Here is a 27,297-nt window from a genome sequence, read left to right as displayed (position 1 = left end):
TATGAAGTTAATGAAAGTGCGTTTTTCTGCGACGATGAAATCGGCGGGACGCTCGAGCGAAATAAGTATAGGCATGTTACCATCGGCTGCCAGTTGACGCAGTTTACGAGTTCTGCGCTCACGATTGAAATATCCGGCGAACTGTGAAATTTTCCTACCATACGTGTGGGGGCGTCTCCGTTTATTGTGCAGAACGTCGTTTCTTCTATCTGATCCGCTAACATCTCACCCCTACTGTCCACCCTCAAATTTGAATGCCATAGATCGTGATGGGCATTGAAATCGCCTAAGATAATGCGATTGTTTCCAGTGAGTACGCCGCTGATATCAGGGCGGTATCCGCTGGGGCAGCAGGTGACAGGAGGGATGTAGATGTTGATGATTTCTAGATTTGCATCGCCCGACCGGAGAGATAATCCTTGACGTTCTAAAACACTGTCCCTGCGGTCGATGCCGGGATCAAATATATAATATTTCACAGTGTGGTGTATGATAAACGCGAGGCCGCCTCCATTTCCGCTCTCGCGATCTTTTCTTTGGACATTATACCTAGAACAGGTCTGCAATGGCAGATCTTGTTGTGAGTTTAGTTTCTTGAATCGCAGCAATGCGGATGTATTGCCGCTTCAGGAAGTCGACTATCTCCGTGATCTTCCCAGTTAATCCATTACAGTTTAACTGCAGAATTCTGAAGTGCATAGGGGGAGACGTCGTCTGGGAGTAAGTGACGGGGGACCACGCCTGGGTTGTGGAAGGCCAGAACGCGATTGCTGTTGAGGCCCTGGGACTAGACATCCTTGGGTAGGCATTGGGGTACCCGGTGTATTTGGGTATGCGGCTTCGCAACATGGCGCAATGAAACCCGTCGGGGGGTTGCCATCGCGGAGACCAGAATATCTAGGAAAGTGGCACCGTCCATGGCAGGAGCTGCATTGGGCGTATGTCGCAAACGTATATATTCTGTGCTGGCAAACGGTGCAATGGGAGGTAGGGACTAAGAGTCTGTTTCCCTGACCTGCACAATTGCTGCCGGAAAAGAGGGGGAAGAAGACGGGGGCAGGGGCTTATGATCGGCATTGCTCCCGACTCTACTAGGATTTTGTAGGTATGAATGGGAGCAACCGTGTGAGTTGATGGCGCCGTGGGGCGCGAGCAAGAGCGGGTACTTGTTGTGGCTTGCTGAGCAGCGGGGCTGCTGGAAGGTAGCGGGGGGCGCTAAGGCGTAGACTACGGGACGTCCTAGGACGTGAACAGCAAGGAGCCACAAAAGATTTATAGAAGTTACGTGGACGTCTGGTTTTGTGGTCTAGCCAGAACAACCTGTCCGATGCAACCATCCCTTACACGAGACACATTGACAAGAGTATGACAGTCCTAAAAATATTCTTTTCCGGCAGATGCAGGAAAACCATTTCTCAGGACCGGGGTCAGGAGACGGACCCGGATTGGGTTCGATACCTTCCCGCAGCAAGAGAATATGGAGCAGTCCGGCTGCAAGGAGCTGCTGGGAGGATGACAATTTGTGGGAGGGACGCAACAAATTAAATGGTGTTACACTGGTATGGTTAATCAGTTGTCGCTGCAGAACCTTTTTGTTCCACAATATATTTTTTATTTGGGTTGCAGGAATTATCATCCGTTGGCTTTGTAGAACCCTTTTCTTCCACAATATATTTTTTATTTGGGTGCCGGAATTATCGTCGGCTAGCGTCATAGAATCTTTGTGTTCCAAAATATATTTTTTATTTGGGTTGACGGAATTATATTCGGCTGGCGCCTTAAGACAATTTTGTCCCAAGGGGTTTATATATTTCACCATGGTTCGTTTCTTACATGTTCACAAAACATAACTTATCTTTATTGTTATCTCCATATACAAGGTCTGCTTTCCCCATACCTATTTTTGCCACAATCTTCTTTATAAAGTTGCCTCCTACTAGAAAGTCACTTTCCAAGTTATCTATTTCATAAAATCTTTCCCTAAATCCAAATAGGTGTACGTCGTCGTACAAAGTAATGATGGTCGAACCTTGAATAATTCTTCTATTCTCAATTATTAATTCCTTACCGGTGTTATATATACCTTTCCTGATGTATGATTCCGATATGTCTATATGTTCGTAAAATGTAGGGCAAGTGGAGACATGGTCTAAAAAATTATTTTCATTTAAATTATTTATTAACGGCTCTTTCAACTTTGGTTGACGACTAAAATTCATATTCCTTTTTACTGGCTGGTTAAATTACCATTTCTGTGTATTATCATTTTGTTGTTGACCTTGTGCTTTCGCAAAGGCATTTGGCAAATCGGCAGGAACCAATGTGAAAACAAAAGGATTTAGTCCTGTTATAAAGGGTTTTAAGGCGGTTTCGCGATTCTAAATATTTAGTGGTTTTGTAATTTCAGAATTTGTACAGTACGTCATAATGATTTTATTTATTAGTAGTATTAATTTCTGATTAAATTCATTATAATAATAGATCAAGGATTTCTATCCTTGCCTTAATGTGCTCTTTTCCTAATAAATTACAAGGATTTGTCGTTTGTCTGCGTAAGCAAGGTCTAGCCTAGCAAACATAGCTTCTAAGTTTAATAATGTGCCATAATTAGTAAGGATATCATTGACATTCCCTACTATTTTATTTCGAAGTATTCCGAAATACTTCCTGCTTCCATCGATATACAAACTTATCCAATTTTTTGCAGCCTTTCTCCAACTTACGTAGGATCTACCCGAGAATTCTGCAAGTGGCTAAATAATGCCTAAACACACACTGTTCCGTCATTAATAGTTTGTGTATGATATTCCGGCACTTGCGTAGCGCTAATTAATGTCTTGATTTGATTCGTCAGTTGGTTAATTTCGTCTCTAAGGTTAGTAGTTTGTGTAGCTACTATTCTAGCGAGATCTTCTGCAGAAATACTGCTGCCACTTTGGAAAACTGCTTAGTAAGTTCGTCCACTGTGCATTTATTTGGTTTTAAAGTTACTTCCTAAAGGGACAATGGAGGTTATCGTGTCCACTACTCTGACAATAGTCGCAATAAAGAAACCTTTCGTATTTAATTCTTGTGGGATAGTTTCGCATTAATTTTAAAAATTATCTTAATACCTACTACTATTTTAGGTGTAAACTTAACTTACAGTGAGTTTGTTGTTGACGTTGGTTGGCCTCCTATGTTTTTTTCAGTTGAATCCCTTGTTATCCCACGTTGGTAATGTCCCGGCGGGACGTGCAACACCTCTATTTCATTTGGATTTTTGTTAACTTATGTTTAGGCCAGTGGCTTAATTAATTTCCTTCTGAGTAGCTGCCCTCTACTTAACTATTTTTTCAGCAAGCAACGGCTAGGTTAGGTTATGTTAAGAGGGCGTGCGTGGGTGTTACCCACTCTTCCACTCGGAGACATTTTTGTCCATTGTGAGTGCCCTCAGTAAGTACAGGGTAGCGGCAAATTCGTCTAACCCCATTACCTCACAGTGGTCCCCAACGAACGACTTGCTTTCCCTGGTGAACCCAAGAAGAAGTGAGATGTCCACCTTCCCAACCTCTGCCAGGCTGTCGAAGAAGCCTGAGCCCAGAAATCTGAGCCTTCTTCTTTGAAGTGTCGGGCATCGGCAGAGAAAGTGGTAAATCGACTTCTCTTCCTCCTCATCATGACAGGCTTCTACAGAGGGAGCTTTTTTGTATTCGTCACGGTCGCAGCATTGGTTCGATAGCACAATGACCTGTGATGATACCCGTAAGTACCCTCACCCCAGATTTGTTCAGTTTGAGAAGGAAGCTGGTGCCTTTCCTATCCATGCATGGCCTTAAGGACCTTGAGACTTCGCAGTCAACCCTATTGGTCCATAGCAAGTCCGTTCCCCTGTTCTCATATTCATCGATTCTTCCTAGGAGATAACTCAGCGGCGGTCGGACGGAGATGTCCACCTCACTTATGTCTAAGTCGGAACCTTTCCTAGCCATCACATCCGCGAGATCATTCCCTTCAATGCCGCTATGCCCAGGAACCCAGCAAAGGGAGATATGGAGATGACTTATAGAAGCCAGAGAGGCTCTGCACCTCCGCACGATGTCCGATTTTATCATGTTGGAATTCCCTTAAGGCGGATTGGCTGTCAACAAAGATTGGTACGTCGGTGTTGGAGATCGCACTATCTTGGAACAGCCAGGTTTGAATACACTGCATGCGTTGGGAAGTCGGAACGATTGGCTTAGCTGTCGATGTGTTGAGTACATCCCAGCTCCAGTTCCCTTTTCCATTTTCGAGCCGTCGTTGTATATTGCCCCTGCCGTTGTCTAGGCCTACTTCCCATTACTCCCTTGAAGGATATCGTATTTTCTGAACATGGCAGTCAAAAACCCCTGTGATGTTGTCTGTTTTGGATGTTAGGTCGGTTATTATTCCGAATTGCTCCTTCGTCATATCGTCCAGAATCGTCGCGTGTCCGTGCTTAGCTGTTTTCCACATGTTGGATTCTCTTAGTCGTAGAGCTCCTCTAGCGGCTAATCCTCGCAAGAAAACTTGTAGAGGCGTTAACTGAACGACTACATTTAGCGCCTCCTGAGGTACGCGGCTCACGGCGCCTGACATTCCCAGGCATGCCAGCCTTTGTACCTTCCCGATCCTCTATCGATTACTCTTTTTGTCTAGCGCCTCCACCAGACTAGAGCTCTATATGTTAGTATCGGTCGAATGGACGTGCTGTACAGGCCATGTATGACATGTGGTTCCAGACCCCAGTTCCGCCCAAAAGCTCTTTTGCAAGCGTACTATGCTGCTAGAGCTTTCTTTGATCTCATATCAAGGTTCCTTGTCCAGCTTAACTTGGAATCGAGTATAATTCCAAGATATTTCTCTTGCGAAGATAGGTTTAACGTTGTGCTGTAAAGGTAAGTTAACCCTTTCATGCCCGAATTAATTTGGGCAGGGTTAAAAAATGTCTATGACATATTATTGTTTGGTAAGCTGTAAATATAAGGTTGTATCTGTTTCAAAGATCTACGATTCTTGGTTTGTCCGTTATAAAATGTTGCCTATAGGCAACATCGCGCCATAGTGGTACACATAAAAATTAAAGTACATATGTATTTATTTTATTTTGAGTGTTTTTATTTGCCTTCAAATTTTGAAATATTAAGTATGGTATGAATTGAAACAATTCTTTTGTGGAAAAATTTTACACTTAGAGCACTTTGAGCGCGGAAATCCAGTGTGGCCTAGTCTGCACCTTCCCTTTTCTCCTCATTCAACCCAGTGACCGGTTTACCAGCGGAGCCCATAGCCTGCCCGAGTTTACAAGAAAAAATAAAGCTTTTGAATGCAAGAAGGAGCAGGAAGTGGCTTTCCAACCATTGAAAGTGAGTTTGTGCACTGCCCCAATGTTGGCATATCCGATTCCAGGAGCAACGTTTATTCTAGATACAGATGCGAATGAATGTGCGATAGGAGGCGCTTTATCACAACTGGTCGATGGACAGGAGAAGGTAGTTACATATTGTAACGAATGTTAGCAGCACTGAGCGATGCTATCGTCTCTAAGCCGTTGCTAAGCAGTGACGTGAATTCACATCCATAGATCAATCATTATGTATCTACATAAACGAAATAATAATTGCGTCTACACATATGTACCATGTACGTATACGAGCAGCGGAGAGTCAATGCACAAACACATGCATATATCTGAGATACTCCTATAAGTATGCAATGAGAAAACTATAAAACTGTGCAATTGTAGTTACAGCTGAGAAGTTTGAGAGCTGCTGGACTGGTAGATTCTGGAAGCGCCTAGAAGATGCGAAGGTTGAAGTCAAAGAGTATAAAAGGCGGCAATTGTAGAGGCGCTGAAATTCAGTTTGATTTGAGTTGTCAAGCAGTTTCCACTAAGACGCTATCTAGCGAGCAAGAGCAGTATTATTTTGAATAGTAAAGTTTCATTTGAGCTATCAATCAGTTTGGTTGCACAGTTTGAGTGTTATTGTGAAGTACTTTAATAAAGGCCATTTTGCATTATTAAAAATTGGAGTTATTTATTCAACAGTTTAGTGATTCGAACTTAGCAGAGGATTGCAAATAAGAGGATTTGCAAGTAAATTCGTTACAATATTATAGCCGATCAATTGGAAAACCAGATGGGAACTATTAGGCTACACAGAGAGAGCTGTTGACATTGGTAGAGCGCATAAACCATTTTCAGTAAGTACCTCTACGGGCAGCGATTCCGCATCAGGACAGACCACGCAGCGTTAAAATGGCTCCAGCATTTCCGTAATACAGAAGGTCAATTAGCACGGCGGATCGAGCGACTACAAAGCCATGAATTTTCCAATGAGCATCGAATAGGTAGCACCCATGGAAATACTGATAGGATGTCACGAAGACCATGTAGTTTGGAATGCAAACACTGTTCAAAAGCTGAGGCTAAAGAAGACATTATAGATGTCCGGATAATGACTATAACGTGTACGGATGAATGGGACAAGGAACAACTAAGGAAGTGTCAGCTAGAATATACAGATCTGTCACATGTGACGCAAGGGCTCGAACGAAACGAAAGACCAAACTGAGAGGAGATATCAGCAGAGAGTCCTATTGCGAAGTCAAATTGGGCACAGTGGAAGAGTTTAGAGTTGATATCAGGTTGCTAGCATTGAGTATGTGAGAGTGAAAATGGCCAATGTAAGAGGAAACTGATAGTTGTTCCCAGGAAAAGGATTCCTGACGTTCTCAACGAGCTACATAATGGTCCAAGTGGATGTCGTCTGGGAATTACGAAGACGCTCGAGAAAATAAAGCAGATATTCTATTGGCTTGGTTGCCGTCAGTCGGTCACTGAGTGGATTGCCAATTGCGAGGTTTGCAGCAGAACGAAAGGGCCAAAACCCGAAGTCATGGTCATGGTCATGCAAAACTTGGAAGGGTTTATTCAATAATATTCTCCAAATGCACCCGGTACTTGTTTCTTCCTCATCACTTTCACCATCTTCTGAATCGTCCCAATCAAATTAAATTATTTTGTTGATCTCCAAAGGTGTCAAACCTCGCCGACGCATTGCTAACATATATAAACAAGTAAGGAAGGATAAGTTCGGGTGTAACCGAATATTACATACTCAGTTGAGAGCTATGGTGACCACATAAGGGAAAATAACCATGTAGGAAAATTAACCGATGGTAATCCTGGAATGTGTTTGTATGACATGTGTATCAAATGAAAGGTATTAAAGAGTATTTTATGAGAGAGCAGGCCATAGTTCTATAGGTGGACGTCATTTAGGGATATCGCCATAAAGGTGGATCAGGGTTGACTCTAGAATTTTTTTGTACGATATGGGTATCAAATTAAAGGTATTAATGTGGGTTTTAAAAGGGAGTGGTGGTAGTTGTATAGGTGGTCGCCTTTTCGAGATATCGGCATAAAGGTGGACCAGGGGTGACTTTAGAATGCGTTTGTACAATATGGGTATCAAACGAAAGGTGTTAATGAGTATTTCCAAAGGGCGTGGGGTTTAGTTCTATAGGTGGTCGCCTAATCGAGATATCGGCATAAAGGTGGACCAGGGGTGACTCTAGAATGCAATTTTACAATATGGTTGTCAAACGAAAGGTGTTAATGAGTATTTTAAAAGGGCGTGGGGCTTAGTTCTATAGGTGGACGTCTTTTAGAGATATCGCCATAACGGTGGACCAGGGGTGACTCTAGAAAGTGTTTGTACGACATGGGTATCAAATTAATGGTATTAATGAGGGTTTTAAAAGGGAGTGGTGGTAGTTGTATAGGTGGTCGCCTTTTCGGTATATCGGCATAAAGGTGGACCAGGAGTGACTCTAGAATGCGTTTGTACAATATGGGTATCAAACGAAAGGTGCTAATGAGTATTTTAAAGGGAGTGGGCGTTAGTTCTATAGGTGGACGCCTTTTCGATATATCGCCATAAAGGTGGACCAGGGGTGACTCTAGAATATGTTAGTACAATATGTGTATCAAACGAAAGGTGTTAATGAGTATTTTAAAAGGGCGTGGGGCTTAGCTCTATCTATAGGTGGACGCCTTTTCGAGATATCGCCATAAAGGTGGACCAGGAGTGACTCTAGAATGTGTTTGTACGATATGGGTATCAAATTAAAGGTATTAATGAGGGTGTTAAAAGTGAGTGGTGGTAGTTGTATAGGTGGTCGCCTTTGCGGTATATCGGCCTAAAAGGTGGACCAGGGGTGACTCTAGAATGTGTTTATACGACATGGGTATCAAATTAAAGGTATTAATGACGGTCTTAAAAGGAAGTGGTGGTAGTTGTATAGGTGGTCACCATTTCGAGATATCTGCATAAAGGTGGACCATGGGCGAATCAAGAATGTGTTTGTACGATATGGGTATCAAATTAAAAGTATTAATGAGGGTTTTAAAAGGGAGTGGTGGTAGTTGTATAGGTGGACGCCTTTTCGATATATCGCTATAAAGGTGGACCAGTAGTGACTATAGAATGTGTTTGTAAGATATCGGTATCAAATTAAAGGTATTAATGAGGGTTTCAAAAGGGAGCGGTGGTAGTTGTATAGGTGCTCGCCTTTTCGAGATATCGCCATAAAGGTGGACCAGGGGTGACTCTAGAATATGTTAGTACAATATGTGTATCAAACGAAAGGTGTTAATGAGTATTTTAAAAGGGGGTGGGGCTTAGCTCTATCTATAGGTGGACGCCTTTTCGAGATATCGCCATAAAGGTTGACCAGGAGTGACTCTAGAATGTGTTTGTACGATATGGGTATCAAATTAAAGGTATTAATGAGGGTGTTAAAAGTGAGTGGTGGTAGTTGTATAGGTGGTCGCCTTTTCGGTATATCGGCATAAAGGTGGACCAGGGGTGACTCTAGAATGTGTTTATACGACATGGGTATCAAATTAAAGGTATTAATGAGGGTTTTAAAAGGGAGTGGTGGTAGTGTATAGGTGGTCGCCTTTTCGGTATATCGGCATAAAGGTGGACCACGAGTGACTCTAGAATGTGTTTGTACGATATGGGTATCAAATTAAAGGTATTAATGAGGGTGTTAAAAGGGAGTGGTGGTAGTTGTATAGGTGGACGCTTTTCGAGATATCGCCATAAAGGTGGACCATGGGTGAATCTAGAATGTGTTTGTACGATATGGGTATCAAACTAAAGGTATTAATGACGGTCTTAAAAGGAAGTGGTGGTAGTTGTATAGGTGGTCACCTTTTCGAGATATCTGCATAAAGGTGGACCATGGGCGAATCTAGAATGTGTTTGTACGATATGGGTATCAAATTAAAGGTATTAATGAGGGTTTTAAAAGGGAGTGGTGGTAGTTGTATAGGTGGACGCCTTTTCGAGATATCGCCATAAAGGTGGACCAGTGGTGACTCTAGAATGTGTTTGTACGATATCGGTATCAAATTAAAAGTATTAATGAGGGTTTTAAAAGGGAGCGGTGGTAGTTGTATAGGTGCTCGCCTTTTCGAGATATCGCCATAAAGGTGAACCAGGGGTGACTCTAGACTTTGTTTGTACAATACGGGTATCAGATGAAAGGTGTTAATGAGTCTTTTTAAAAGGGAGTGGGCCTTAGTTCTATAGGTGGTCGACTTTTCGAGATATCGCCATAAAGGTGGACCAGGTGTGACTCTAGAATATGTTTGTACGATATGGGTATCAAATGAAAGGTGTTAATGAGTATTTTAAAAGGGTGTGGGCCTTAGTTCTATAGGTGGACGCCTTTTCGATATATCGCCATAAGGTGGGCCAGGGGTGACTCTAGAATGTGTTTGTACGATATGGGTATCAAATTAAAGGTATTAATGAGGCTTTTAAAAGGGAGCGGTCGTAGTTGTATAGGTGCTCGCCTTTTCGAGATATCGCCATAAAGGTGGACCAGGGGTGACTCTAGAATTTGTTTGTACGATATGGGTATCAAATGAAAGGGGTTAACGAGTATTTTAAAAGGGACTGGGCCTTAGTTATATAGGTGGACGCCTTTTCGAGATATCGCCGTAAATGTGGACCAGGGGTGACTCTAGATTTTGTTTGTACGATATGGGTATCAAACGAAATGTTTTAATGAGTATTTTAAAACGTAGTGGCCCTTAGTTCTATGGGTGGACGCCTTTTCGGGATATCGCCATAAAGGTGGACCAGGGGTGACCCTAGAATTTGTTTGTGCGATATGGGTATCAAACGAAAGGTGTTAATAAGTATTTTAAAAGGGAATGGGCCTTAGTTCTATTCGTGGACGCCTTTTCGGGAATCAGAGTGGATGGAAACAAATGTTTCAGATGTCGCCCTAAATAAATTTCTTTTATATAACCCTTTCGTATATGCAACATAATTGAAATTTTTTCAATGCCAACCTTTGAGAATTCCACAAGACTTTTGTAATCTATATATATATAAATGAATTTGTGGGCGTTGGGTCGTTCAAAACTGAAAACGGCTACACCGATTTGAATAATTTTTTTTCTATTATTTTCGATCTGATTCAGGGATCATTTACGACAAAAAAACTTATTTAAAAAACTTCAATTAAAAAATATTTTAGCTGTTACTCAAAAAGGGTTTGATCGATTTCAAAACTTTTTTCTTTCCTTTATTTCGATCGGACAGCAAAAAAAAATTTGGAGAATCTTCAATTTATCAATATTTTAGCAAATAGTACGGGTTTGTTTGTCATTATTCATGCGGCTTTGGTTGTTTTATGCACCAGTACATGAATCAGAGTGGATGGAAAAACTTGTGTCAGATGTCGCCCTAAATAAATTTCTTTTATATAACCCTTTCGTATATGCAACATAAATTGAAATTTTTTTAATGCCAACCTTTGAGAATTCCACAAGACTTTTGTAATCTATATATATGTATATAAATGAATTTGTGTCGGTTAGGTCGTTCAAAACTGAAAAACGGCTACACCGATTTGAATAATTTTTTTTCTATTATTTTCGATCTTATTCAGGGATCATTTACAACAAAAAATTTTATTTAAAAAACTTCAATTAAAAAATATTTTAGCCATTACTCAAAAACGGTTTGACCGATTTCAAAACTTTTTTCTTTCATTTATTTCGATCGGACTGACTGTTCATTTACAGCAACAACAGAAATTTGAAAATCTTCAATTTATTAATGTTTTAGCAAATAGTACGAGTTTGGTTGTTATTATTATTTATGCGGCTTTGGTTGTTTTACGCACCAGTATATGAATCAGAGTGGATGGAAAAAATTGTGTGAGATGTCGCCCTAAATAAATTTATTTTATATAACCCTTTCGTATATGCAACATAAATTAAAATTTTTCTAATACCAACCTTTGGGAATTCCACAAGACTTTCGTAATCTATATATATAAAAATGAATTTGTGTGCGTTAGGTCGTTCAAAACTGAAAAACCGCTACACCGATTTGAATAATTTTTTTCTATTATTTTCGACCTGATTCAGGGATCATTCACGACAAAAAAATTTATTTAAAAAACTTCAATTAAAAAATATTTTAGCTATTACTCAAAAACGGTTTGACCGATTTCAAAAATTTTTTCTTTCCTTTATTTTGATCGGACTGACTGTTCATTTACAGCAAAAAAAAATTTGGAGAATCTTCAATTTATCAATATTTTAGCAAATAGTACGGGTTTGTTTTTTATTATTCATGCGGCTTTGGTTGTTTTATGCACCAGTACATGAATCAGAGTGGATGGAAAAAATTGTGTCAGATGTCGCCCTAAATAAATTTCTTTTATATAACCCTTCCGTATATGCAACATAAATTGAAATTTTTTCAATGCCAACCTTTGAGAATTCCACAAGACTTTTGTAATCTATATATATATATGTATATAAATGAATTTGTGTGCGTTAGGTCGTTCAAAACTGAAAACGGCTACACCGATTTGAATAATATTTTTTCTATTATTTGCGAGCTTATTCAGGGATCATTTACGACAAAAAATTTTATTTAAAAAACTTCAATTAAAAAATATTTTAGCCATTACTCAAAAACGGTTTGACCTTTTTCAAAACTTTTTTCTTTCCTTTATTTCGATCGGACTGACTGTTCATTTACAGCAAAAACAAAAATTGGAAAATCTTCAATTTATCAATGTTTTAGCAAATAGTACGAGTTTGGTTCTTATTATTCATGCGGCTTTGGTTGTCTTACGAACCAGTATATGAATCAGAGTGGATGGAAAAAATTGTTTCAGGTGTCGCCCTTGTTTGGGGGAGCTGGCAGTACAAAGTTACCTTCCTTTAGCGGCCACTGTTAGGGGGGTGCTTCCTTTTCTGGGATGAGAATTCTGCGGATACGGCGATGATGGCGATGATGGTGGTGCTTTGGTGGTGGCGATGTGGCTGTATCTGACGACGGTGGCGAATGGAGTTGCTGGTCTATAACCAGCTGAGTATCAGCAAATAGTGAGTTGGTTTGTGTACTTTCACAAATCTTGGAACACCGTTTAATGGGTATTTGCACAACTTTTAATTTTATAGATCTGGGAGTCAACTTTTAAAGTTTAAATTACAGTTTATTTTATTAATATTCAATTAGCGCAAAAGTCACATACGAGAGGATAAAAAGAATTCGAGTTAAGTAATAAAATAAAAAAATGAAATGTCAAAAAAAAATAAATGGATGTATGTATGTACATAGTCACATCTGTCAACCCATTGTTGGGGTTGCCAGAGAGGTGAAATACGCTGGCGTGTTAGCGTACAATACGTCTCAAATACTTAAATTTAATAAGGAATATGTACCTAATAGGATATACGTATTTGTACATGCAAATAATTCAAGATGCGTACTTATACGTAAAAGGTACATATGTAAATAAATTCAATATAAAATTCAGGTAAATTCATTTAAATTCATGTTTAGGTTTTCTTAAGCCTAATTTCTATTAAATAGAAGGGTTGGCTGTTGGCGACTACGACAGTCGCTCAAACAGCCCTAAATAAATTTCTTTTATATAACCCTTTCGTATATGCAACATAAATTAAAATTTTTCCAATGCCAACTTTTGAGAATTCCACAAGACTTTTGTAATCTATATATATTAAAATGAATTTGTGGGCGTTAGGTCGTTCAAAACTGAAAAACGGATACACCGATTTGAATAATTTTTTTCTATTATTTTCGATCTGATTCAGGGATCATTTGCGACAAAAAAATTTATTTAAAAAACTTCAATTACAAAATATTTTAGCTATTACTCAAAAACGGTGTGACCGATTTCAAAAATTTTTTCTTTCTTTTATTTCGATCGGACTGACTGTTCATTTACAGCAAAAACAAAAATTGGAAAATCTTCAATTTATCAATGTTTTAGCAAATAATACGAGTTTGGTTGTTATTATTCATGCGGCTTTGGTTGTTTTACGCACCAGTATATGAATCAGAGTGGATGGAAAAAACTGTGTGAGATGTCGCCCTAAATAAATTTCTTTTATATAACCCTTTCGTATATGCAACATAAATTAAAATTTTTCCAATGCCAACCTTTGAGAGTTCCACAATAATTTTGTAATTTATATATATAACAAGTAAGGAAGGTTAAGTTCGGGTGTAACTGAACATTACATACTCAGTTAAGAGCTATGGTGAAAATATAAGGGAAAATAACCATGTAGGAAATTGAACCGAAGGTAACATTGGAATGTGTTTGTGGACCCCATTTAGGGATATCGCCATAAAACTGGACCAGGGCTGATTCTAGAATTTGTTTGTACGATATGGGTATCAAATGAAAGATGTTAATGAGAATTTTAAAAGGCGTGGGCTAAGTTTTATAGGTGGACGCCTTTTCGAGATATCGCCATAAAGGTGGATCAGGGTTGACTCTAGAATTTGTTTGTACGATATGGGTATCAAATAAAAGGTGTTAATGAGTATTTTAAAAGGGAGTGATTCTTAGTTTCATAGGTGGACGCCTTTTCGAGATATAGCCATAAAGATCGACCAGGGGTGACCCTAGAATTTTTTTGTACGATATGGGTATCAAACGAAAGGGGTTAATGAGTATTTTAAAAGGGAGTCGGCCTTAGTTCTATAGGCGGACGCCTTTTCGAGATATCGCCATAAAGGTGGGCCAGGGGTGACTTTAGAATGCGTTTGTACAATATGGGTATCAAACGAAAGGGGTTAATGAGTATTTTAAAAAGGAGTGGGCCTTAGTTCTATAGGTGGACGCCTTTTCGAGATATCGCCATAAAGGTGGACCAGGGGTGACTCTAGAATGCGTTTGTACAATATGGGTATCAAACGAAAGATGTTAATGAATATTTTAAAAGGCAGTGGGCCTTAGTTCTATAGGTGGACGCCCTTTTGAGATATCACCATAAAGGTGGACCGGGGGTGACTCTGGAATGTGTTTGTACGGTATGGGTATCAAATTAAAGGTATTAATGAGGGTTCTAAAAGGGTGTGGTAGTAGTTGTATAGGAGGTCGCCTTTTCGAGATATCGCCATAATGGTGGACCAGGGGTGACTCTAGAATGCGTTTATACAATATGGGTATCAAATAAAAGGTGTTAATGAGTATTTTAAAAGGGAGTGATTCTTAGTTTCATAGGTGGACGCCTTTTCGAGATATAGCCATAAAGATCGACCAGGGGTGACCCTAGAATTTTTTTGTACGATATGGGTATCAAACGAAAGGTGTTAATGAGTATTTTAAAAGAAATTGGGCCTTAGTTCTATAGGTGCACGCCTTTTCGAGATATCGCTATAAAGGTGGACCAGGGGTGACTCTAGACTTTGTTTGTACGATATGGGTATCAAATGAAAGGTGTTGGTGAGGGTTTTTAAAAGGGAGTGGGCCTTAGTTCTGTAGGTGATCGCATTTTCGAGATATAACCATAAAGGTGGACCAGAGGTGACTCTAGAATATGTTTGTACGATATGGGTATCAAATTAAAGGTATTAATGAGGGTTTTAAAAGGGAGTGGCCCTTAGTTGTATATATGAAGGAGTTTTCGAGATATCGACCAAAATGTGGACCAGAACATCATCCGTCGGGTACAAGTAATTTATTTATATATGTAATACCACGAACAGTATTCCTGCCAAGATTTCAAGAGTTTTTTATTTCGCCCTGCAGAACTTTTTCATTTTCTTCTACTTAATATGGTGTCACACCCATTTTACAAAGTTTTTTTCTAAAGTTATATTTTGCGTCAATAAACCAATCCAATTACCAAGTTTCATCCATTTCTTCCTATTTGGTATAGAATTATGGCATTTTTTTCATTTTTCGTAATTTTCGATATCGAAAAAGTGGGCGTGGTCATAGTCCGATTTCAACCATTTTTTATACCAAGATAAAGTGAGTTGAGATAAGTATGTGAACTAAGTTTAGTAAAGATATATCGCTTTTTGCTCAGGTTATCATGTTAATGGCCAAGCGGAAGGACAGGCGATCGACTGTGTATAAAAACTGGGCGTGGCTTCAACCGATTTCGCCCATTTTCACAGTTATCGTCACAGAATCTATGCCCCTACCAAATTTCACAAGGATTAGTCAATTTTTGTTCGACTTATGGCATTAAAAGTATTCTAGACGAATTAAATGAACAAGGGCGAAGCCACCCTCATTTTGAAATTTTCTTTTATTTTTGTAGTTTGTTACACCATATCATTACTGGAGTTGAATGTTGACATAATTTACTTATATACTGTAAAGATATTACATTTTTTGTTAAAATTTTACTTAAAAATTTTTTTTTTTAAGTGGGCGTGGTCGTTCTCCGATTTTGCTAATTTTTATTAAGCATACATATAGTAATAAGAGTAACGTTCCTGCCAAGTTTCATTATGATATCTTCAACGACTGCCAAATTACAGCTTGCAAAACTTTTAAATTACCTTCTTTTAAAAGTGGGCGGTGCCACGCCCATTGTCCAAAATTTTACTCATTTTCTATTCTGCGTCATAAGTTAAACTCACCTATCAAGTTTCATCGCTCTATCCATCTTTGGTAATGAATTATCGCACTTTTTCGGGTTTTCGAAATTTTCGATATCGAAAAACTGGGCGTGGTTATGGTCCGTGTAATGACTCACACTTACCACAAGATTATCAATACCCGAAATAATAAGAGAACACTATTGATTTTAATAAACATTTATTTCTTATACAGTTCAATTACATTCGTTCTTCTTCACTCAATCTCTCAACTCTCCTCCTACGGCGCTGCTCCCGTTGCTGTCAGAACCAACCGCGTTGCTAGATCTCCACATCCCTCCTATATTTTTCAGAGTCAGCTTCAGCGGTGGATTAGCATCCTGTTCTGCTGCATCTTTACCAACTACTGTCATGTCCGGTTCAGGTACTTTCTTTAAATGGCTCACGTTTCGGCTTAACGCTTTACCACCTCCACGCACTACAACGTCATTTCCTGTTCGTTTGATAACCTCAAATTCATCTGGATTAAAAGTCGGTGATAAAATCAATACCCGAAATAATAATAGAACACTATTGATTTTAATAAACATTTATTTCTTATACAGTTCAATTACATTCGTTCTTCTGCAATCAATCTCTCAACTCTCCTCCTACGGCGCCGCTCCCGTTGCTGTCAGAACCAACCGCGTTGCCAGATCTCCACAGTCCGATATCGTTCATTTTCAATAGAGATCTGAGATGAGTGCTCAGGAACCTACATACCAAATTTCATCAAGATACCTCAAAATTTACTCAAGTTATCGTGTCACGGACGGACGGACGGACATGGCTCAATCAAATTTATTTTCGATCCTGATGATTTTTATATATGGAAGCTATATCTATCTCGATTCCTTTATACCTGTACAACCAACCGTTATCCAATCAAAGTTAATATACTCTGTGTGCTCTGCTCAACTGAGTATAAAAATGAATTTGTGAGCGTTAGGTCGTTCAAAACTGAAAAACTGCTACACCGGTTTGAATATTTTTTTTTCTATTATCTTCGACCTGATTCAGGGATCATTCACGACAAAAAAATTTGTTTAAAAAACTTCAATTAAAAAATATTTTAGCTATTACTCAAAAACGGGTTGACCGATTTCAAAATTTTTTTCTTTCCTTTATTTCGATCGGACTGACTGTTCATTTACAGCAAAAAAAAATTTGGAGAGTCTTCAATTTATCAATATTTTAGCTAATAGTATGAGTTTGGTTGTTGTTATTCATGCGGCTTTGGTTGTTTTACGCACCAGTATATGAATCAGAGTGGATGGAAAAAATTGTGTCAGATGTCGTCCTAAATAAATTTCTTTTATATAACCCTTTCGTATATGCAACGTAAATTTAAATTTTTTCAATGCCAACCTTTGAGAATTCCACAAGACTTATGTAATCTATCTATATATATAAAAATGAATTTGTGTGCGTTAGGTCGTTCAAAACTGAAAAACGGCTGCACCGATTTGAATAATTTTTTTTCTATTATTTTCAATCTGATTCAGGGATCATTTACGACAAAAAAATTTATTTAAAAAACTTCAATTAAAAAATATTTTAGCTACTACTCAAAGACGGGCCATAAAGGTGGATCAGGGTTGACTCTAGAATTTGTTTGTACGATATGGGTATCAAATGAAAGGTGTTAATGAGTATTTTAAAAGGGAGTGATTCTTAGTTCCATAGGTGGACGCCGTTTCGAGATATTGCCATAAAGGTGGACCAGGGGTGACCCTAGAATTTGTTTTGTACGATATGGATATCAAACGAAAGGGGTTAATGAGTATTTTAAAAGGGAGTGTGCCTTAGTTCTATAGGTGGATGCCTTTTCGAGAAATCGCTATAAAGGTGGACCAGGGGTGACTTTAGAATTCGTTTGTACAATATGGGTATCAAACGAAACGTCTTAATGAGTATTTTAAAAGCGAGGGGGCCTTAGTTCTATAGGTGGACGCCTTTTTCAGATATCACCATAAGGGTGGACCAGGGGTGACTCTAGAATGTGTTTGTACGATATGGGTATCAAATTAAAGGTATTAATGAGGGTTCTAAAAGGGAGTGGTAGTAGTTGTATAGGAGGTCGCTTTTTCGAGATATCGCCATAAAGGTAGACCAGGGGTGACTCTAGAATGCGTTTGTACAATATGGGTATCAAACGAAAGGTGTTAATGAGTATTTTAAAAGGGATTGAGCCTTAGTTCTATAGGTGCACGCCTTTTCGAGATATCGCTATAAAGGTGGACCAGGGGTGTCTCTAGACTTTGTTTGTACGATATGGGTATCATATGAAAGGTGTTAGTGAGCCTTTTTAAAAGGGAGTGGGCCTTAGTTCTATAGGTGGTCGCATTTTCGAGATATAGCCATAAAGGTGGACCAGAGGTGACTCTAGAATATGTTTGTACGATATGGGTATCAAATTAAAGGTATTAATGAGGGTTCTAAAAGGGTGTAGTAGTAGTTGTATAGGAGGTCGCCTTTTCGAGATATCGCCATAATGGTGGACCAGGGGTGACTCTAGAATGCGTTTGTACAATATGGGTATCAAACGAAAGGTGTTAATGAGTATTTTAAAAGAAATTGGGCCTTAGTTCTATAGGTGCACGCCTTTTCGAGATATCGCTATAAAGGTGGACCAGGGGTGACTCTAGACTTTGTTTGTACGATATGGGTATCAAATGAAAGGTGTTGGTGAGGGTTTTTAAAAGGGAGTGGGCCTTAGTTCTGTAGGTGATCGCATTTTCGAGATATAACCATAAAGGTGGACCAGAGGGGACTCTAGAATATGTTTGTACGATATGGGTATCAAATTAAAGGTATTAATGAGGGTTTTAAAAGGGAGTGGCCCTTAGTTGTATATATGAAGGCGTTTTCGAGATATCGACCTAAATGTGGACCAGGGTGACCCAGAACATCATTCGTCGGGTACCGGTAATTTATTTATATATGTAATACCATGAACAGTATTCCTGCTAAGATTTCAAGAGTTTTTTATTTCGCCCTGCAGAACTTTTTCATTTTCTTCTACTTAATATGGTAGGTGTCACACCCATTTTACAAAGTTTTTTTCTAAAGTTATATAAAAGAAATTTATTTAGGACGACATCTCACACAGTTTTTTCCATCCACTCTGATTCATATACTGGTGCGTAAAACAACCAAAGCCGCATGAATAATAACAACCAAACTCGTATTATTTGCTAAAACATTGATAAATTGAAGATTTTCCAATTTTTGTTTTTGCTGTAAATGAACAGTCAGTCCGATCGAAATAAAGGAAAGAAAAAATTTTTGAAATCGGTCACACCGTTTTTGAGTAATAGCTAAAATATTTTGTAATTGAAGTTTTTTAAATAAATTTTTTTGTCGCAAATGATCCCTGAATCAGATCGAAAATAATAGAAAACAATTATTCAAATCGGTGTAGCCGTTTTCAGTTTTGAACGACCTAACGCACACAAATTCATTTATATACATATATATAGATTACAAAAGTCTTGTGGAATTCTCAAAGGTTGGCATTCGAAAAATTTTAATTTATGTTGTATATACGAAAGGGTTATATAAAAGAAATTTATTTAGGGCGACACCTGAAACAATTTTTTCCATCCACTCTGATTCATATACTGGTTCGTAAGACAACCAAAGCCGCATGAATAATAAGAACCAAATTTGTACTATTTCCTAAAACATTGATAAATTGAAGATTTTCCAATTTTTCTTTTTGCTGTAAATGAACAGTCAGTCCGATCGAAATAAAGGAAAGAAAAAAGTTTTGAAATCGGTCAAACCGTTTTTGAGTAATCGCTAAAATATTTTTTAATTGAAGTTTTTTAAATACAATTTTTTGTCGTAAATGATCCCTGAATAAGATCGAAAATAATAAAAAAAAAATATTCAAATCGGTGTAGCCGTTTTCAGTTTTGAACGACCTAACGCACACAAATTCATTTATATACATATATATAGATTACAAAAGTCTTGTGGAATTCTCAAAGGTTGGCATTGAAAAAATATCAATTTATGTTGCATATACGAAAGGGTTATATAAAAGAAATTTATTTAGGGCGACATCTGACAAAATTTTTTCCATCCACTCTGATTCATGTACTGGTGCATAAAACAACCAAAGCCGCATGAATAATAACAAACAAACCCGTACTATTTGCTAAAATATTGATAAATTGAAGATTCTCCAAATTTTTTTTTGTTGTAAATGAACAGTCATCGAAATAAAGGAAAGAAAACATTTTTGAAATCGGTCAAACCGTTTTTGAGTAATAGCTAAAATATTTTTTAATTGAAGTTTTTTAAATAAATTTTTTTGTCGTGAATGATTCCTGAATCAGGTCGAAAATAATAGAAAAAAAATTATTCAAATCGGTGTAGCGGTTTTTCAGTTTTGAAAGACCTAACGCACACAAATTCATTTTTATATATATAGATAACGAAAGTATTGTGGAATTCCCAAAGTTGGTATTGGAAAAATTTTAATTTATGTTGCATATACGAAAGGGTTATATAAAATAAATTTATTTAGGGCGACATCTCACACAATTTTTTCCATCCACTCTGATTCATATACTGGGGCGTAAAACAACCAAAGCCGCATGAATAATAATAACAACCAAACTCGTACTATTTGCTAAAACATTGATAAATTGAAGATTTTCAAATTTCTGTTGTTGCTGTAAATGAACAGTCAGTCCGATCGAAATAAATGAAAGAAAAAAGTTTTGAAATCGGTCAAACCGTTTTTGAGTAATGGCTAAAATATTTTTTAATTGAAGTTTTTTAAATAAAATTTTTTGTCGTAAATGATCCCTGAATAAGATAGAAAATAATAGAAAAAAAATTATTCAAATCGGTGTAGCCGTTTTTCAGTTTTGAACGACCGAACGGACACAAATTCATTTATATATATATAGATTACAAAAGTCTTGTGGAATTCTCAAAGGTTGGCATTGGAAAAATTTTAATTATGTTGCATATACGAAAGGGTTATATAAAAGAAATTTATTTAGGGCGACATCTGAAAAATTTTTTTCCATCCACTCTGATTCCCGAAAAGGCGTCCACGAATAGAACTAAGGCCCATTCCCTTTTAAAATACTTATTAACACCTTTCGTTGGATACCCATATCGTACAACCAAATTCTAGGGTCACCCCTGGTCCACCTTTATGGCTATATCCCGAAAAGGCGTCCACCCATAGAAATAAGGGCCACTACGTTTTAAAATACTCATTAAAACCTTTCGTTTGATACCCATATCGTACAAACAAATTCTAGAGTCACCCCTGGTCCACCTTTACGGCGATATATCGAAAAGGCGGCCACCTATAGAACTAAGGCCCACTCCCTTTTAAAATACTCATTAACCCCTTTCATTTGATACCCATATCGTACAAACAAATTCTAGAGTCACCCCTGGTCCACCTTTATGGTGATATCTCGAAAAGGCGTCCACCTACAGAACTAAGGCCCACGCCCTTTTAAAATACTCATTAGCACCTTTCATTTGATACCCATATTATACAAAAGCATTCTAGAGTCACCCCTGGTCCACGTTTATGGCGATATCCCGAAAAGGCGCCCACCCATAGAACTAAGGCCCACTCCCTTTTAAAATACTTATTAACACCTTTCGTTTGATACCCATATTGTACAAACGCATTCTAGAGTCAACCCTGGTCTACCTTTATAACGATATCCCGAAAAAGCGTCCACCTATAGAACTAAGGCCCATTCCCTTTTAAAATACACATTAACGCCTTTCGTCTGATACCCATATTGTACAAACGCATTCTAGAGTCACCCCTGGTCCACGTTTATGGCGATATCCCGAAAAGGCGCCCACCCATAGTACTAAGGCCCACTCCCTTTTAAAATACTCATTAGCACCTTTCATTTGATACCCATATAGTAGAAATAAATTCTAGAGTCACCCGTAATCCACATTTATGGCGATATCTCTATAAGGCGTCCACCTATAGAACTAAGGCCCACACCCTTTTAAAATACTCATTAACACCCTTCATTTGATACCCATATCGTACCAACAAATTCTAGAGTCACCCATGGTCCACCTTTATGACGATATCTCGAAAAGGCGCCCACCCATAGAACTAAGGCCCACTCCCTTTTAAAATACACATTAACACCTTTGGTTTGATACCCATATTGTACAAGCACATTCTAGAGTCACCCCTGGTCCACGTTTATGGCAATATCTCGAAAAGGTGTCCACCTATAGAACTAAAGCCCACTCCCTTTTAAAATACTCATTAGCACCTTTCATTTGATACCCATATCGTACAAACAAATTCTAGAGTCACCCCTGGTCCACCTTTATGGCGATATCTCGAAAAGGCGTCCACCTATAGAACTAAGGCCCATTCCCTTTTAAAATACACATTAACACCTTTCGTCTGATCCCCATATTGTACAAGCGCATTCTATAGTCACCGCTGGTCCACGTTTATGGCGATATCTCGAAAAGGCGTCCACCTATAGAACTAAGGCCCACGCCTTTTTAAAATTCTCATTAACACCTTTCATTTGATACCCATATCGTACAAGCAAATTCTAGAGTCACCCCTGGTCCACGTTTATGGCGATATCTTGAAAAGGTGTCCACCTATAGAACTAAGGCCCACTCCCTTTTAAAATACACATTAACACCTTTCGTTTGATACCCATATTGTACAAACGCTTTCTAGAGTCTCACCTGGTCCACCTTTATGGCGATATTCCTAAATGGCGTCCACCTATAGAACTATGGCCCACTCCCTCTTAAAATACTCTTTAATACCATTCCATGGTTACCCTAGGTTCATTTTATTTCATGGTGATTTTCCCTTATTTTGTATCCATAGCTCTCAACTGAGTATGTAATGTTCGGTTACACCCGAACTTAGCCTTCCTTACTTGTTTATAATGAAACTTCTGCATACTCTCTTACTGATGCCGTCAATCTTTTTGCAGATTTCTTCAGCTCAAACTTTGTGCCTGATACTGTTTTGCCTGATGTGGTTGAGCATACTGATTTTAATACTCAAATAAATTTTGGTGAACTTTCCATATCACTTGATGATGTTATTCGGGGAATTTCGATGGTAAAGTCGTCCAAACAATCTGATGTGGATGGACTGTGTTCATTTTTGCTAAAAAATACTGTTGCAATTGCTTATCCGATTTTATTAATTTTCAATAAATCTCTAAAGCGGGGAGATTTTTTTAATGCCTGGAAAGTAACTTCCATTACTCCTGTTTTCAAGAGTGGCAATAAGAGCAATATTGCCTACTACCACCCAATATCAAAACTTTCCACAATATCGAAACTTTTCGAGATAATAATTAAGAAAAAATATCGTTTGCGGTAAAAAGTATTATTTCACCCAACCAGCATGTTTTTATGTCCGGTAGGTCGATCTGTCTTTAATAATAGAGCACAAGTAGATACCATCTACACTGATTTTTCTAAGGCCTTCGATAAAGTTAGCCATAAATTACTACTTTTAAAACTTGCTTATCTGGGATTTCACTCCAATATTCTATCATGGGTGAAGTCTTACCTGGCGGATCGGAGTTGTACTGTTGTGGTCGATGGTGTCAGTTCTTGTTCTTTTACCGCGACCTCTGGTGTTACTCAAGGAAGTGTCCTAGGACCTCTTCTATTCGTAATTTCAGGCAGATTCCCTACGGCTGCAATCAGATTTTGACAGAGTAGTAGATTGGTGTAGTAGGAATTGCTTACATTTAAATATTAATAAGTGCTTTCACATCTCATATTCAAAATCCCGTAATGGTATTAACGCCTCGTATCACATCGGTGTTTCTGTTTTGAAAACTGTTGATGAAATATAAGATCTTGGAGTTGTCTTCGATGCTAAATTTCCCTTTCAGAGTCAACAGTTTTTTATTGCTAAGTCATATTCAATGCTTGCGTTCATTCGCCGCTTTAGCTCGGATTTCCATGATCCATATACGTTAAAGCTACTATATACATCGCTTGTACGGTCTAAACTGGAATATGCTTCCTTCGTTTGGAGACCATACCACGCTTGTCATATACAGCGACTTGAAATTTTTCAGAAAAAATGTTTGCGTTTTGCGCTCCGGTCAGTACGTTTTCAGGATACTTTACCATCTTACTACTCTAGATGTCTAGTTATAAGACTGAAGTGCCTGGATAGTAGAATATCTATTCTAGCGCTGACATTTATTTATGATTTGATAGGGGCACGATTGATTCGCCGTTTCTTTTGGAGCGTATTCGCTTCAATATACCATCTAGAACACTTCGAAATCATGATATTTTTTTATTGGATAGAGCCAGAACGGCATATGTCGCTAATTCGCCTATTGCTAGGGCATTGAAGGAATTCAATCTTCTTACTAATGCCAGGGAAATTGATGTTTCAGTAAATAAATCAAAGTTTAAACTTCTACTATATGATTTGATATGTTAGATAATATTTAAGCTAATAATATGTAAATAGTCTGTAACGATATTTTAATTTGTCCTAGATTTACTTTGAAATAAATAAATAAATAAATAAATAAAAGCTAGAAAATAATTAGGTAGGCCCTAGGTACTAATCATCACACTCCTCGTCAATCTAGGGCGTTGATCAGACAGTTAAATAAAAGCGTTGGATGCGTTAAATTTCTATTGATAGTCTTATATAAATTGCACCAAATATCGTGGAATCAGCCTTCTCAATATCGCATATAAGGTCCTTTCAAGTGTGTTGTGCGAAAGATTGAAGCCCACCGTGAACCGGCTGATTGGACCTTATCAGTGCGGCTTCAGACCTGGTAAATCTACCATCGACCAGATTTTCACAATGCGCCAAATCTTGGAATAAACCCGTGGAAAAAGAATCGACACACATCACCTCTTCGCCGACTTTAGAGCCGCCTTCGACAGTACGAAAAGGAGCTGCCTATATGCCGCTATGTCTGAATTTGGTTTCCCCGCAAAACTTATACGGCTGTGCAAAATGACGCTGAGCAACACCATCAGCTCAGTCAGAATTGGGAAGGACCTCTCCGAGCCGTTCGAAACTAAACGAGGTTTCAGACAGGGTGACCCCCTATCGTGCGATTTCTTTAATTTGATGCTGCAAAAATTATACTAGCTGCAGAACTTAACCGCACTGGAACAATATACTATAAAAGCGTGCAATTACTGGCATATGCTGATGACATTGATATATCGGCCTAAACACCAGCGTTGTTAGCTCTGCTTACTCCAAACTGGAAAAAGAAGCGGTAAAGATGGGTTTAATGGTGAATGAGGACAAAACGAAGTACCTGCTGTCATCGAGCAAAGAGTCTGCGCATATGCGCCTTGGCAACCACGCTACTGTTGGCAGCCATAATTTCGAAATAGTAAAATACTTCGTTTATTTGGGAACCAGCATCAACACTAGCAACAACATCAGCACTGAAATCCAGCGAAGAATCAATCTTGCCAATAAATGCTACTTTGGACTAGGTAGGCAATTGAAAAGTAAATTCCTCTCTCGGCGAACGAAAATATTACTCTACAAGTCACTTAACGTACCCGTCCTGCTATATGGGGCAGAAGCATGGACCATGACAACAGCAGACGAAGCGGCTTTGGGAGTATTCGAGAGAAAAGTACCAGGTGGAAAACGATTTATACTCCCTTGGTTTGACCATTTGGCGCCGGTTGGCGGAGCGAAGGAGCGACTGGCGCACCTTGTTGGACGGCCATAACCGTTCAGATGGTTAAGCGCCAATTAAGTAAGTAAGTAAGTTTTATATAAGACCAACTGAACCTTAGTCACAATGCTACGCCTAACATTTTTAGAAATTTGACGCGCCCAACGCTTTTATTTAATTGTCTGATCAACACCCTAGATTGATGAGGAGCGTGACGATTAGTACCTAGAGCCTACCTAATTATTTTCTAGCTTTTAATATTATTATTACTTCGTGTAAGTGTTGTTTTCAATAAAATCGTTAAACTTAAACATTTTTTTTAATTATTTATTTATTATATAAAAGTAGTATGACGTAGAGATTTTAGTTCTGCAATTTTTAACACAGAGTTATTTTTTAACATAAAGTAGGAAATAAAAAACATCATTAATGACCATATTTATACTTATTTAATTTATTTTCATTGAGGAATAAATCGTAAAAATAAAAAGCATGTTATTATAAAGTATATGTGAAGCCCCATAGATAAAATGAGTAATAGAATGAACATTGGTTTATATATTACATTTTTAAAATGAAAATCTCCTGCTAAAAAGGTAAGAGAATGAACATTGGTTTGTATATTACATTTTTAAAATGAAAATCTCCTGCTAAAAAGAGCAAAACCTAACTACATATTTTGATTTTCGTACTTGACTACACTCCCTTTTGTGATTCAGGATTTTGAGCAAATTTTGAAAAAACTCCGAACGTCATTCCTTCATTATACTTCACTCGAGTGCCTTCTTTCACTGCCTTCGAGTTCCTTCCACCCTTTTCGCAACATAACCTCAATTTAAGCTGCCAAGCTATATAGTAAACAATAGCTGTGTTTTTTTTACTTCTATATACGTTTACGCTTAAACTTTATATTGACTGCTAAGCGACAAACTTTAAATACACCTCTGAAATTGCTGCGCATAAAATTTGCCCTACTAAATTTCAATACGCATTATACTCAGATGTAACTGAAATATGTGTCTTTTGTTTCACCCTTTAACTAATTCTATGTATTCTATTTGTGTCCACAATTCATCGCAACTGATTCAAGCTGCAGACATTGGTGCTTTATCGGTAACCGTATCGGTAACCTTATAACAGCTGATTCGACCAACCTTATGGGAATCAATGCAATCGATTATTGGTGCCGCTAAGGTCGTAACCATATCGTAGCCAACCAATTGGTTTTTGGTTTACCGTCGTAACGGTAAACAGCTGATTACGTTAGGGATACGACTACAGCGATGCGACATACGGCACCAACGACTTCCGCTTCAGCTATATGTTATACCCTATGGCCATCAGAGGGTTGCGTCTCCGCTTTTCGGTACACCCTGTGCTGTAGCTGTAGTTATTTAACCGTTGCTGCTAGATGGGTGTCCAAAGGATTATCTAAGCGAGGATAGGCGTTTGTTTTTCACGCGCAAACGTAAACCTATACGCGTGTGAAAAAAAACACGGCTAGTGACTCTGCTTGTTCAGCGATAACTAATGCCGAATAAAGACGAAAGAGAATAATAATACGTGTGAAGTGGCGCCAATAATTACTCAACTAAATGATGAACCCTGCTTTAAATTTAAAGCAACAGTGAACACACGCATGAACATGG

At 38.3% G+C, this 27,297-nt stretch overlaps 1 protein-coding gene across 1 annotated transcript in view; it reads left to right on the top strand.

Moving 5' to 3' along the window:
• Positions 1-27,297, top strand: part of LOC137234818 (uncharacterized) — a 1,233,955-nt gene that overhangs the window by 652,217 nt on the left and 554,441 nt on the right. The gene's annotated exons all lie outside the window — the stretch shown is intronic.

The sequence above is a fragment of the Eurosta solidaginis genome, chromosome X, assembly GCF_040869045.1.
Source record: "Eurosta solidaginis isolate ZX-2024a chromosome X, ASM4086904v1, whole genome shotgun sequence".
Classification (NCBI taxonomy): domain Eukaryota; kingdom Metazoa; phylum Arthropoda; class Insecta; order Diptera; family Tephritidae; genus Eurosta; species Eurosta solidaginis.
Note: the sequence above shows the minus strand (reverse complement) of the source record. Positions and strands in the feature narration are given on the sequence as shown.